Source organism: Megascapheus bottae, chromosome 5 (assembly GCF_031878675.1).
Source record: "Megascapheus bottae isolate mThoBot1 chromosome 5, mThoBot2.hap1, whole genome shotgun sequence".
NCBI classification, from domain to species: Eukaryota; Metazoa; Chordata; class Mammalia; order Rodentia; family Geomyidae; genus Megascapheus; species Megascapheus bottae.
The window spans coordinates 33882791-33896876 of NC_143513.1; the positions used below are offsets into that span (position 1 = coordinate 33882791).

Consider the following 14086-nt stretch of genomic DNA (forward strand, 5'->3'; position numbering starts at 1 on the left):
CATGATATATATTTACCATATATACACTTGGGTTGCATAGTTAAAGAACTATAGCTGGAAGTTCAGCCCCCTGTCTCACATCTGTCACCCTAGCTACTCAGGAGGCTGAGATTTGAGGATTGCAGTTACAAGCCACTCCAGGCAAGGAATTTTGTGAGACTCTTATATTCAAAACACCAAAAAGTTGCAAAACAGAGCTGTGGCCAAAATAGTATTTTACTAAATTTGAGAAATAAAACTCAGGGACAGGGACCAAGTCCTGAGTTCAACCTCCAGTACTGGCATCAAAAGCAAAAGAAAGAAAAGGAAAGGAAAAAGGAAGGAAGGAAGGAAGGAAGGAAGGAAGGAAGGAAGGAAGGAAGGAAGGAAGGAAGGGAGGGAGGGAGGGAGGGAGGGAGGGAGGGAGGGAGGGAGGGAGGAAGGAAGGAAGGAAGGAAGGAGAAAAAGAAAGAAAGAAAGGAGGGAAGAAGAGAGAGGGAGGGAGAAAAGGAGGGAGAGAGGGAAAGAGGGAAGGAGGGAGAGAGAGAAGGAAGGAGGGAGAGAAAGAGGGAGGGCAGAAGGAAGAGGCAGAGAGAGAGAGAGAGAGAGAGAGAGAGAGAGAGAGAGAGAGAGAGAGAGAGAGAGAGAGAGAGAGAGAGAGAGAGAGAGAGAAATACATCTAGGGCTGGTAATGTAGCTTAGTGGTAGAGCACTTGCCTAGCATGCCTGAATCACTGGGTTTGATTCCTCTGTACCACATAAACCGAAAAGCTAGAAGTGGTTCTCAGGGACAGTGCCCATGCTCATAGTTCAAGCCTCAAGACTGGCATCAAAAAAGGAGAAAGAAAGAATGGATGAATGAAAGAAAGAAAGAAAGAAAGAAAGAAAGGAAGAAAGAAAGAAAGAAAGGAAGGAAGGAAGGAAGGAAGAAAGGAAGGAAGGAAGGAAGGAAGGAAAGAAAGAAAGAAAGAAAGAAAGAAAGAAAGAAAGAAAGAAATGCATGTAAAGAAAAATATATCCAAGCAAAAATACTATAGAACAAAACATTCATATGTACTTTATAATAACAAGTATAATAAATTTATAACTTTAGTCATAAATTTAAAAGCTCAAATTTCTTTTTATTTAAATTTTATTCTTGGGGTAATATATAGAGGGGTTAGAGTCACATTCATCATCAGGTGGTGGGTGCATTACTACATTGATAGCTCTTCTCATGTTTTATCACCCTTTTCTTCCCCCACCCCTCCCAATCATCTTATTTTTCCCCTTCCCTTTCTTATTTCATATGAACAAATAAATGTATATATAGTACACCAGGTAACAAAGTCAGATGCAGTAACCACATGAAATTAACTATAAGTGGAAAAAAAGTAAAAACAAATAACTGCAACATAGTACATTGAGAACAACAATCACAAAGAAAAACCCCTTGTTTACATATCCTAGAGTACATTTTGTTTAGTCTCATCATATATGACCATATGTACATAGTTTTGAGATATTGTAATCCTCTGTTAGACTGAGTCCTACATGTGTACTAATTATCGTAAATGAGGGAAACCATGAAGGCTATGTTCCTTTGGTTCTGGCTTACTTCACTTAATACGATTTTTTTCAAGTCTTTCCATTTCCTTACAAATGGGTCGACATCATTCTCTCTAACAGTACATAGAATTCCATTTTGTATATGTACCATATCTTCTTGATCCTTTCATCTACTGAGGGGCATCTGGGTTGGTTCTACATCTTGGACATGGTAAATAGTGCTGCAATGAAAATCATTGTGCTAGTAGCTTTAGTGCGGCCTTGTTTTAGACATTTGGGTAAATGCCAAGGAGTGGGGTTGCTGGGCAATAGGGGAGCTCTATGTTTAGTCTTTTGAGAAATCACCACACTGTTTTCAGAGTGGATGAATGAATTTACACTCCTATCAACAGTGTAGTAGTGTTACCTTCTGGCTGAATCTCGGCCAGCATCTGTTGTTATCAGAGTTCTTGATAATGGCCCTTCTAACTGGAGTGAGGTGGAATCCCAAAGTTGTTTTGATTTGCATTTCTTTTATTGCGAGAGATGTGGAGCATTTCTGCATGTGTCTATAGGCCATTCTTATTTCCTCTTCAGAAAAGTCTCTCTTTAAATCTTTAGCCCATCTTTTAATGGGATGGTTGTTTCTTTGAGGATTTGTTTTTTGAGATTCAATTTTTTGAGCTGTATGTGTATTTTAGATATGAGGCCTTTGTCTGTTGTATGGTTAGTGAAGATCTTCTTCTACTCTGTAGACTTTCTAGTTAGTTTGGTAGCTATGTCCTTTGCCATACAGAAGATTAGCAGTTTAATGCAGTCCCGTTTTTCCAACTTTCTTTAATTTCTTGCTTCTTGGATCTTTATTAAGAAAGTTTTGACCTCTGCCAATGACTCTTAGTTTATTTCCTATTCCTTCCTGTAAAGTTTTGAGTGTACCTGCTTTTGCCTCAAGGACCTTTATCCATTTGGAATTAATTATGGTGCAGGGTGATATATAAGGTTCCAACTTTAGGGTTTTTTTGTTTTGTTTTGTTTTGTTTTTGTTTTTGTTTGTTTGCTTTTTACAGTAGGTTATGGGGCTTAGGTTCTGGGCCTGTGTGCTGTGTCTGAGATGTTCATCACAAGGTACTATCCCACCCTTGAGCCACAGTGCCATTTCCGATTTGGTTAATTGTAGATAAAACTATTATGGTCTTTGGTGCCCAAGCTGGCTTTGGACCATGATCTTTAGATCTCAGCCTCCTGAGTAGCTAGGATTGCCAATTTGAGACACCATGCCCGGCCCAACTTTGGTTTTCTACAGGTAGTTAACCAATTCTGCCAGCATCATTTGTTGAAGAGGATGTTTTTCTTCCATCCTATTTTTTGGCTCCCTTACCAAGATTGGGTGAGTATAGATCTGTGGGTTGATTTCTGGGTCTTCAGTTCTATTCCACTGATCCTCAGGGCTGTTCTAGTGCCACTACCAAGCTGTTGTGATTACTATGTCTGTGATAGTGTCTGAAGTTTGGTATTGATATTCCTTCTTCCGTGCTATTCTTTCTGCTAAGGATTGTTTTTGCTATATGGATATTTGTATCATTCCATATGAATTTTTGGATTCTTTCCATTATTTCCTTAAAGAATGACATTAAGATATTGATGGGTATTGCACTGAATTTGTAGATGGCCCTTGGCAGGATTACCATTTTCACAATGTCAGTTCTTCCAATCCAGGAGCCTGGGAGGTTTTTCCACTTGCTCAGTCCTAGTTTAATTTCCTTTTCCAGGTTTTTCAAGTTGTCATCAAAAAAGTACTTTACATCCTTAGTTAATTCCTAAGTATTTTATTTTCTTCAGGGTTATTTCAAAACAAGTTGCCTTACTGATTCTACCTCACTCTTCTCATTGTTGGCATACAGGGAAGCCACTGATTTTTGAGTTTTGAATTTATATCCTATAAAGCTCAAATTTCTCATAGTAAAAAAAAGTATAAGCTAGGATTTTTGTTTGTTTGTTTTTTGTAGTACAAGCAATGTTCGAGGACTTCATGGGCTACAAAATCAAGGCTGCTAAAAATACAAAATAATAAATACTCAGCTTCAACTGAACTGTTGGAACCAAATTCCATTTCTTCTTCCTAAGAGATGTCACTATCTACACAGTATTAAAGTTACTCATTTAATGCTGAAAGATCAAGTAATTTGCATTTAAAATGCAATGCATTTGTAGTGTAAGCTTACTTCCCTACTTGAGCCATGAATGACCATAATAATGAAGTTATGCTTCCCTCTGCTGGGCAACTTTCAATGATGTCGCTAATGACCAATTCAGCTAATAATGCTAAGAGCAGAAAATAAACACTATGGATAATTTCTTTTTACCCATATATTTTTATTGTAATTAATAGAAGGATTACATTATATTCACCAAATAGAAGCTGCATTACTTCACAAACATTGATACTCTTTCTCATGTCTTCTTCCCCATTTCCCACTCCCCACCACCACCCCTCATTGGTTTTCTCCCCTTCCCTATCCAATTTCAAATAACCAAATAAGCATATATACAAAATATCAGATAACAAGGTGAAATACCATAACAATATGAGATAACCAAGGGACAGTAAAAGAGATGAGAGATAGCATAGTACATTAAGGAAAAAATCACTCATTATATGGCCTTTGTTTTTATATCCTGGAGGTCCTTTCATTTAATGTCATACAATATGGCCTTATGTATCAAGGTTTATGTTCTTTTTAAATCTCTCCTAGGAGAACCCAAGGTTTCTACTGATTATGATAAATGAGGGAAACCATTAAGCCTATGTTCCTTTGAGTCTGGTTTACTTCACTTAATATGACTTTTTCTAATTCTTTCCATTTCCTTACAAATGGAGTGATGTTGTTCTTTCTTACAGCAGCATAGAATTCCATTGTGTACAAATACCACATCTTGTTGATCCACTCATCAACTGAGGGACATCTGGATTGGTTCCATATCTTTGTTGTGGTAAATAGAGCTGCAATGAACATCGTTGTGCTAGATATAGTAAGTCCTTGTTTCTGGACAAATGGGTAAATGACAAGTAGGGGAATTTCTGGGTCACAGGAGAGCTCTATGTTTAGTCTTTTGAGGAACTGCCCTACTGCTTTCCACAGAGGTTGAATGAGTTTGCACTCCCACCAACAGTGTACTAGTGATCCCTCCTGGCCACATCCTCTCCAGCGTATGTTGTTATTAGATTTCTTGATCATGGCCATTCTAACTGGAGTGAGGTGGAATTTTAGAGTTGTTTTTATTTGCATTTCTTTTATAGGCCATTCTTATTTCTTCTTCAGAGAAAACTCTAAGTCTTTGGCCCATCTTTTAATGGGATGTTTTTTTCTTTGGAGATTAGATTTGTAGTGATTCAATTTTTTGAGCTGTTGATATATTTTAGGTATGAGGTCTTTGTCTGCTGTATGGTTAGTGAAGATCTTCTCCCACTCTGTAGTCTTTCTAATTAATTTGCTCACTATGTCCTTTGCCATACAGAATCTCTGCAGTTTAATGCAGTCCCACTTATCCAGACTTTCTTTGATTTGTTGTCTTTCTGGGTCCTTATTAAGAAAGTTTTGACCTGTGCCAAGGAGGCCTAGTGTATCTCCTATTCCTTCTTGTAAAGTTTTCAGTGTATCTGCTTTTACCTCCAAGTCTTTGATCCATTTGGAGTTAATCCTGGTGCAGGGTGACAAAGAAGGATTCAACTTTATTTTTCTGCAGGTGCTTAACCAGTTCTGCCAGTACCACTAGTTGAAGAGGCTGTCTTTCTTCCATTCTATATTTTTGGTTCCTTTTCAAAGATTAGGTGGCCATAGGTCTGTGGGTTAATATCTGGGTCCTCAGTTCTATTCCATTGGCCTTCAAGCCTATTCTTGTGCCAGTACCAAGCTGTTTTGGACACTATAGGTCTGTAATAGAGTCTAAAGTTTGGTATTGAAATTCCTCCTTTGCTGTTCTTTCTGCTAAGAAGTGTTTTTGCTATCAGGATCTTTTATTATTACATATGAAATTTTGGATTGCCTGTTCTATTTCTTTAAAGAATGACATGGTAATATTGATGGGTATTGTGTTGAATTTGTAGATAGCCCTTGGCAAGATTGCCAATTTCACGATGTTGATTCTTCCAATCCAGGAGCATGGGAGGTTTTTCTATTTCCTCAGTTCTTCTTTAATTTCCTTTCATAGGGTTTTAAAATTCTCATCAAAAGGTCCTTTACATTCTTAGTTAAGTTAATTCCTAGGCAGTTTATTTTCTTTGAGGCTATTGCAAAAGGAATTGCTTTCCTGATTGTTGCCTCATTCCTCTGATTGTTGGCATGTAGGAAGGCAGATGATTTTTTTTCCCAGTCCTGGTCTTGAGCTTGAGCACTGTCCTTGGACTTCCTCAAGGCTAGCACTCTACTACTTGAGCCTCAGCACCACTTCCAGCTTTTTGCTATGTATATGGGATACCGAGGAATCAAACCCAGGTCTTTGTTCAGGCTAGCTAAGCACTCTACCACTAGGCCAAACACCTGGCCCAAGGCAGTTGATTTTTGAGGGTTAATTTTATACCCTGCTACCTTGCAAAAGTTTTGAATCAGCTCAAGCAGCTTGGGAGTGGAATCTATAGAGCTCTTTAAATACAGAATCATATCATCTACAAAGAGGGAAAGTTTCACTTACTCTTTCCCTATTTGGATCCCGTTTATGCTTATTTCTTGACTTATTGCTCTGGCTCGGAATTCTAATACTTTGTTAAAGAGGAGTGGAGAGAGTGGGCATCCTTGTCTCGTTTCTGATTTTAGAGGAAATGGCTTTATCTTTCACCATTAAGTATAATACCAGCTATGAGTTTGTCATACACAGCCTTTATTATACTGAAGAATGTTCCATGGATTCCAAGTTTCTCCAGAGCTTTTAGCATAAAGGGGTTTTGGGTCTTGTGAAATGCCTTTTCTGCATTGAGACAGTCATGTGATTCTTGTCTTTGCTCCTGGTGACGTGTTGAATTATATTAATTGACTTGCATATGTTGAACCAGGTTTGCATCCCTGTGATGAATCCTGTTTGATCATAGTGTATAATTTTTTTGATGAGTTGCTGAAGATGGCTGGCCAGTATTTTCTTGAGAAGTTTTGCATCAATATTCATGAAAGAAATGGGTCTATAGTTCTCTTTCTTTGATGAATCTCTGTTTGGTTTTGGAATGAGGGTTATAGCGGGTTCATAGAATGAGTTTGGCAAAGAGCCTTTGTTTTCCCTTTTGTTGAAGAGCTTGAGGAGTATTGGTGTGAGCTCTGCTTTGAAGACTTTATAGAATTCAGCTATGAATCCATCTGGCCCTGTGCTTTTCTTGGATGGGATGCCTCTTATTTCCATTTCTATTTCAGTGTTTGAAATGGGTCTGTTTAGTTGGATTACGTCTTCTTGGTTCAGTGTAGCTATGTTAATATTGGCTAGAGATTCATCCAGTTCTCCTAGATTCTCAAATTTGTTGGCAAAATGGTTTGAAAAGTATTCCCTCATGACGCTCTGGATCTTGGTAATTTCTGTTGTGTTATTATCATTCTCATCTGTGATTTTGCTTATTTGGGTGTGCTCCCTTCTTTTTTTAGTAAGATTTGCTAAGGGTCTGTCAGTTTTGTTAATTTTTCAACTCCTCATTTGTTAATCCTTTCTATAATTTTTTTGGACTCCAATTCATTTAATTTTGCTTTGATTTTTAATAATTTGCTTCTTTCTACTGGGATTAGGGTTGGTTTGTTGCTCTTTTTCCAAGAGCTTAAGGTGCGACATTAAGTTGCTGGTTTGTGCTTTTTCCAATTTGTTAATGTTTGCACTCAGAGCTATAAAATTTCCTCTGAGTACTGCCTTGGCTGTTTCCCAAAGGAGCTGGTATTCTGTGTGCTCCTTTTTGTTAAATTTCATAAAATGTTGGATTTCTGTTCTGATCTCCTTGATGACCCATTTGTGATTCAACAATGTGTTGTCCAATCTTCATAAGTTACAGGGTTTTTGTTGGTGGAGATTGGTGTTCAGTTCAAATTTGGTGCCCTTGTGGTCTGAAAGAATGCAGGGAATAATTTCAGTGTTGCTGAATCTGCACAGGTTTGTTTTATGCCATTAAATGTGGTCTATTTTAGAAAATGTTCCATGTGCTGCTGAAAAAAATGTATATTGTGTTGTTGCTGGGTGAAATAATCTGCAGATGTCTGTTAGATCTAGTTGATCTATACAGCCATTCAATTCTGAAGTTTCTCTGTTGAGTTTTTGCCTGGTTGATTTGTCCATAGGTGAGAGTGGTGTGTTAAAGTCACCAGCAATTACTTTGTTTCGATCTATGTATGGTTTCAGTGAAAGTAAATTTTACTTGCTAAAGTTCTGTGGTCCAATATTAGGTGTGTAAACATTTATGATGGTTATATCACCCTGGAGGAGAGATCCCTTTATTAGTATGTAGTAACCTTCTTTGTCTTTTCTCACTAATTTTAGTTTGAAGTCTATTTGATCTGATATGAGGATGGCAACTCTAGCCTGTTTATTGGGGCTGTTAGCTTGATAAAGTTTTTGCCATTTACTTGGAGAGTTAAGACCATTCATATTGACGGCTTGGATTGAAAAATATTTACTAGTTCCTGTCATTTTTAAAAGCTTTTATTAGGGCTTGTGGTTTGACAGTTCTTGCGATACTTAGGTGGTATGATTTTTATGTGCCATTTCTTTGTCAGTATCACATTTGTGTTGGTTTTTAATGTGTAGAACATCTTTGAGAAATTTCTCTAATTCTTGTTTTGGTTGCAACTTTTTCTTGAAATGGAAGGTTTTTATTGTTCCCTCACTTATGAATGAGAGCTTCGCTAGGTACTGTATTCTTGGTTGGTAGTTATTTGTCTTAAGGGCATGTTATATATCCTCTAATCTCTTCTTGCCTGCATGGTCTCTACTGAGAAATCTGTGGTTATTCTGATTGGTTTTCCTTTGTAGGTGTTCTCTTTTCCCTGGCTGCTTTTAGAATCTTTCCTTTGGTCTCTATTGATCTTGTATGGAGTATAATGTGGCAGTGGGATGTCCTTTTCCAGTCAGATGTGTTTGGGGTTCTAAAAGCTTCTTGTATCTGGATAGGCTTCCTAATAAGAACACATAAGAATGCAAATGAAAAAAGGTAGAAAAAAGGGGGGTATTCTTCAGTTTGTTCTTTTCTTTTGGGGGGACGGGGTATGAAACTCTGTCTCCACTAAATTCGGGATCCAGACACTTCAAAAAGTCTTTTTCTCCTGCGATTTTGATTTGCGGTTTTTCTGATCAGTTTGCTTGATTGGGCAGGAAAAAAAATCTGGGGAAGCTGCAAGCTGCTTTGTTTATTAGAAGCATGACCCCTCCCAGGAGGAGGAGCTTCCACTAGCACAGGAGGCGGGTGTCCAGCTAAGCTGCCTCTGGGAAAACCTTTGGCTTTTGAATGATGGCGCTGCCAGTACCACTTCTCAGGTTCCAGTTGGTTTGGCAGGGTCTTTGCCAGCAGTCAAGATGCTGCTGCTGTGGGCTGGTGGGGGAGGGGATTCCTTCCCAATGGTGTTCCGCCAGCAGAAGTGGAAATGTCTCCATGGAGTTACTCACAAATTTCTGAATTTTCTGGTTGCGTGAAGCTGGCAGGTCGGGGCCATGGCCCGATGACAGCTCCCATAATTTCTCTACTGATCATTTTGATGCCCTTTGAATAAATCATAAATGCAGCCTAACCATCCTGTTGATTAACTTTGATCTACCAACTGCATAGAATGTTGGTGTTAGGAAAAAAAATGAGGATCCTGGTTGAAAGCCAGTTAGGAGAGATAAACCCAAGAGACTTTTTATCTTCAATTAATCATCAAAATGCTGGGAGTAGAGCTGTGTGTAAAACCTATGGGACAGCATCTAGGCCCCAAGTTCTAGCTTTAGTAATTGGCATCAAAAACAAAATCAATGAGAGACTATCATAAATAGTACCATTCCATTTTTGATTCCTAATGGTAAAACAGTTATTTAGCATCCTCTGAATCTGTGTTGGTATTCCACGTAATCCTACCTACTCAGGAGGTGGCTTGAAGCTAGCCCAATCAAAAAAAGTCAATTTTGAGGGATGGGAGCGGGGGAAGGGAAATGGGGACCAAAACATGAGAAAGGGTATCAATGTTTGTGAAGTAATGCACCTTCTGTCTGGGGAATATAACTGTAACCCTTCTATTAATTACAATAAAAATTATATGTAAAAAAGAGAAAAGTAAATTCTTACCTCTTTAACCACCAAATGACAATGTAGAGATATGGCTCAAGTTATAGAATGCTATTCTTGAGTAAAAAGCTTATGGACAGTTCCCAAGCCCTGAATTCAAGCCATAGGACTGGAAAACATACACACGTACACACACACACACACACACACACACACGCACACACACATTATCATCATCATCACCATCATCATCATCATCATCATCAAACAAAACAAACATTGCTTATATATCGACATATATACAATACTAAATTTTTGAAAATTAGTAGAGATTGTGTATATATATCATTCAACTAATAACTTTCATTGGGCTTACAATCCATTCTATACATTCAGCTACTATTTCATAGTAACATTTGTATCAAAGATAGTAATGGTTTTATTTTTTTGTTGTCAGGATAATATATAGAGGGGTTACAGTTACATTTGTCAGGAAGTAGGTGCATTATTTCTCCCACATTGATATCCCTTTTCATGTTTTGGTCCCCATTTCCCTACCCCAACCAATGGTTTTAGTAATTTAATAATTCTTTTAAAAGTGAGACTCTAACTAAATGCATATTTTGAATAATGAATGAATGGGCTCTGAATCGTATTTCAGATGTAGATGATGTGGTATGAATAAAATGGAAGAGAAAAAAATTGATAGAACTGCTTAGCTATAGACAGTGATATTTTTCCTGCCTTTTAAAAACTAGTAATAGATAATAATTGAGTATAGGATATTTTCCTTTTCTTTTTAGTAAGGAAATGATTCTACTTGGATCCTTGTGATAATTGAGAAGGGCAAAAAAAGTCAAGAAGTTCCACAATAATAAAACATTTTTTTTTTCGTGTAGGCCTGTTTTTTCCTTGTCTACTTGTGTTGCTAATTGGCCAAACATAAAACACACGCCCCACAGATTATACATTTCAATGTTTAAAAAGTCAGCCAGGCATCCCCACTTGGCCAGGCTAGTCATACCACTCGAATCTTGAAAGAGTTGATGTCAATATTTGAAAGTAAAATGGGCAAAACACCAGAACCCGACCCTGCTAAATCATGTATGTTGTCTTGCTAATGTCACCTCTCACATTTAATAAAATATATGTGTTCATATGGAAACAAATAAAAGGATGAGAGTTTTCATGGAAAGCTCCTAAGCAACATGAAGCCAAATTATGCACCTCAGTGTGATCATTTCCAGCTGTAATGGTAAACATATTGTGTAACACTCTATATTTTACATATTCTGAAGTTTCAGTAGAGTGGCTATATAGAAAACAACTCAGAATTAAGATGGAAAAAAATTCCCCTTTAAATGCAATCTTCAGCACACTCTTGCTACACTTCATTGCTTTCTCATACAGAGCAGCAATGGCAGTGAATCAGTGCTGGTGTAACAGAGAAGCATCCAATCCTCCTTCATTTGTGAATGCTCTTTTCCTTCCCTGGATGTCAGTCACAGAAATTTCTTAGTCTCAAACCCTAAAAGTACAAGTGTGCTGGCAGATTTTCTCTTCCTAATCACACCTCATACAGGATGCTAAAAGGAAATCTCAGGTTGTTTCCAATCTGTTCCCCTCCCTAAAATAATTGCTTCTGACAAAATTGGAACTTGGCCAAATTTGCATTCAAGAAAATGACTGGCCTACTCAATTTCTCTCTTAACTATCTCTCATTCCCCCTTCTCTTGAAACCAAAATGTGCCACACTATGATTTATGTGTCCAGAAAGGAAAAGCTACATCATAAGTATCAACATATAAAAAATCATAACATCATCTTAGCTTTCTGAATCTTTAAAATACTTCATGTTCTATTTTTTACTTTAAAGCCCTCATTGAATTTCACTTCCTAATTGTTTTCTTGGCTGATCTGCATGCTGGATTTTCTCTTTTAGCATCTTACAGTAAAATATTCATAGAAGTCAATCTTCTAAATTGTCTCCACAGCAAGTCCATCTCCATTTATGTCATGGTTGGCATCAAAATCCTCCCAAAATTTCATAAAGTATCTTTGGCAGTGCCATCTTTATGGTCCACAAAGCTATAAATTTAGTATTTTGTAGCAGTTTTATAATGTCCTGTGCTTTACCCTCTTCCAACTTCAAATCTGATCATTTAACCCAAGGAGGAACTTTAAGATGTGATGAATGAGCTGATGTCATCCTTAATAAAAATCCCTAACTTCAATAAATTACCAAATTTCATCAAGTCAGAGAGTTATAGAATATGAAATGCTCCATTATTTTATGTGCTGCTAAGCAAGAAAAACTCCCCAGGATGAGTAGTCTAATAAAAGATCCAGCATGGGCCTGAGAATGAAAATGATTCAGTAGTAGCTAAATGATAAACTCTCATACAAATGAAGATTGTAAGGAAAGTTGTCTGTTTTAATAAAAATCATGGAAGAAAGGAAATAGGAAAAATCCACTTCCTGAATCATAAAGTGGTACTTAAGAAAGTTTAGTTTTTCAATTCCCACTACCAGAGTGGGCACAAAACTTTAGACAGCAGATTTAGTATAAATGGACATCAGAATAGTAGCTCCACTTCTGTGGCAAAAGTAATAATTATTTCTGGAAGAAAGCACCTCAACACACATCAAGAGAAATTGTGATACCTTCTGATACCAGAGATACTAAAGTGTAAATGGCTATGCATCCTGGAATCAAGTTATTAGCAGTATTGTCTGTTTTGATTGTCATAAACACTTTTGATACTCATAACTGGGGATTGGCAATCATTGTCTTCTGAAAATACCAAAGGCAAACAATCCATCCACACATTAGATATGTATAAGCACATGTATATCTAAAATGAAAAAAAGGCAAGTTTTTGCTAACCTTATTCCTTATGGTGTTAAATATCTCACCAGAGATCACCTGATTGCACACTTAAAATTTAACTGTTTAAAAAGAGATATTTTTAAGCTTGCAATGTTTTTTTCTTTAATTCCAAGAGCTATAAGGATTTCATATCATTAAAATACACAATGTAGTCTTCAGTTTTGTTTATGGGAGGTTTCTACTTCAGAAAATGTGTGTTTCTGTGATCATTACACATATACCTCATTTGCTATAAAATTATGAAAGCAAAATATTCCTGATATTCCATACGAATGAACCATACATACAGACATATATACATGCATACAAATACATAATACATACATACATACATACTTATATTATTGTATGTTTTTGTAAGTAAACAAATTTCAGTTTGTCCTAACCTAAGAACCATTACATTCTATGACATCAAAAGATACCATTACAATTATTCAAATGGTTTCAAAGTCTGTTATTTTATTTTCTTTTGCTTTCCTGTTCTGGGTCCTGAATCTGGGCTTAAGCACTGTTCTGAACTTTTTTGTTCAAAGCCAGCACTCTGCCACAGGAGTCACATCTCTATTTCTGGCTTTGTGCTGAAATGGAGATAAAAGTTTAAGCCATGATGCTCAGATCTCAGCTTAACAAGTAGCTAAGATGAGAGGAATGAGCCACTGGTGCCTGGTTTCAGAGTTCATTTTGCAACACTGATTTTGTCCTCATGATTTAAAAATAAGATACTAGAGAATCCTTCTAATAAAAATAATTCCGAATAATAAAATTAATGTTCCCTAGCCTATTTGTTTAAACATCTCCTTACCTATATGCAGGCAACCAGATTTAAGAACAAATTGTTAAGAATCCATAGATCCAAGAAAGATTCCAAAATTCTAAATGATGTACTCTGATAGATAACTAATTTTGAGTACCAAAGTGTATCTTAAGTTTAGGAAACATACCAATGTACATTGAATTTAACAAATTGATAAATTGTTTAAATTTTTATAATGTTTTATTGAGTCTTTTGAATTTAGAAGTTACAGTCTCACTGTACATATATGTATATATTTATATATATATCACATTTCTAGTAGGAAATTATGTCATAGACACATTTGTTTTAAAACCAATTCACAATCGCAAGAAACTACTTGATATAATTTTATCATAATAAGCACTGGAAAACTAATAATACACTAATCTTTATCATTCCTTATCCTGAAACACACACACACACACACACACACACACACACACACACACACAAGATCTTTGTTATAAACTGTGAAGTATTTTAGCATTTCTAAAGAATTTTAAACTACTTAACACTTTAATAATAAATTTCTAAAAATAATAATACCCATTACATGAGAACACTAACTTGGTTGTTCGCTATTTTTAAAAAAATGTGAAAAGATATATGAGTGTTATGGATGGGAGACATTTCATTTAAAATTTAAAATATATTTTATTTTATCTTAGGAAATACTGTT

At 36.5% G+C, this 14086-nt stretch overlaps 1 protein-coding gene across 2 annotated transcripts in view; it reads left to right on the plus strand.

The window, feature by feature from the left end:
- Positions 1-14086, plus strand: part of Sema3a (semaphorin 3A) — a 415318-nt gene that overhangs the window by 389555 nt on the left and 11677 nt on the right. The gene's annotated exons all lie outside the window — the stretch shown is intronic.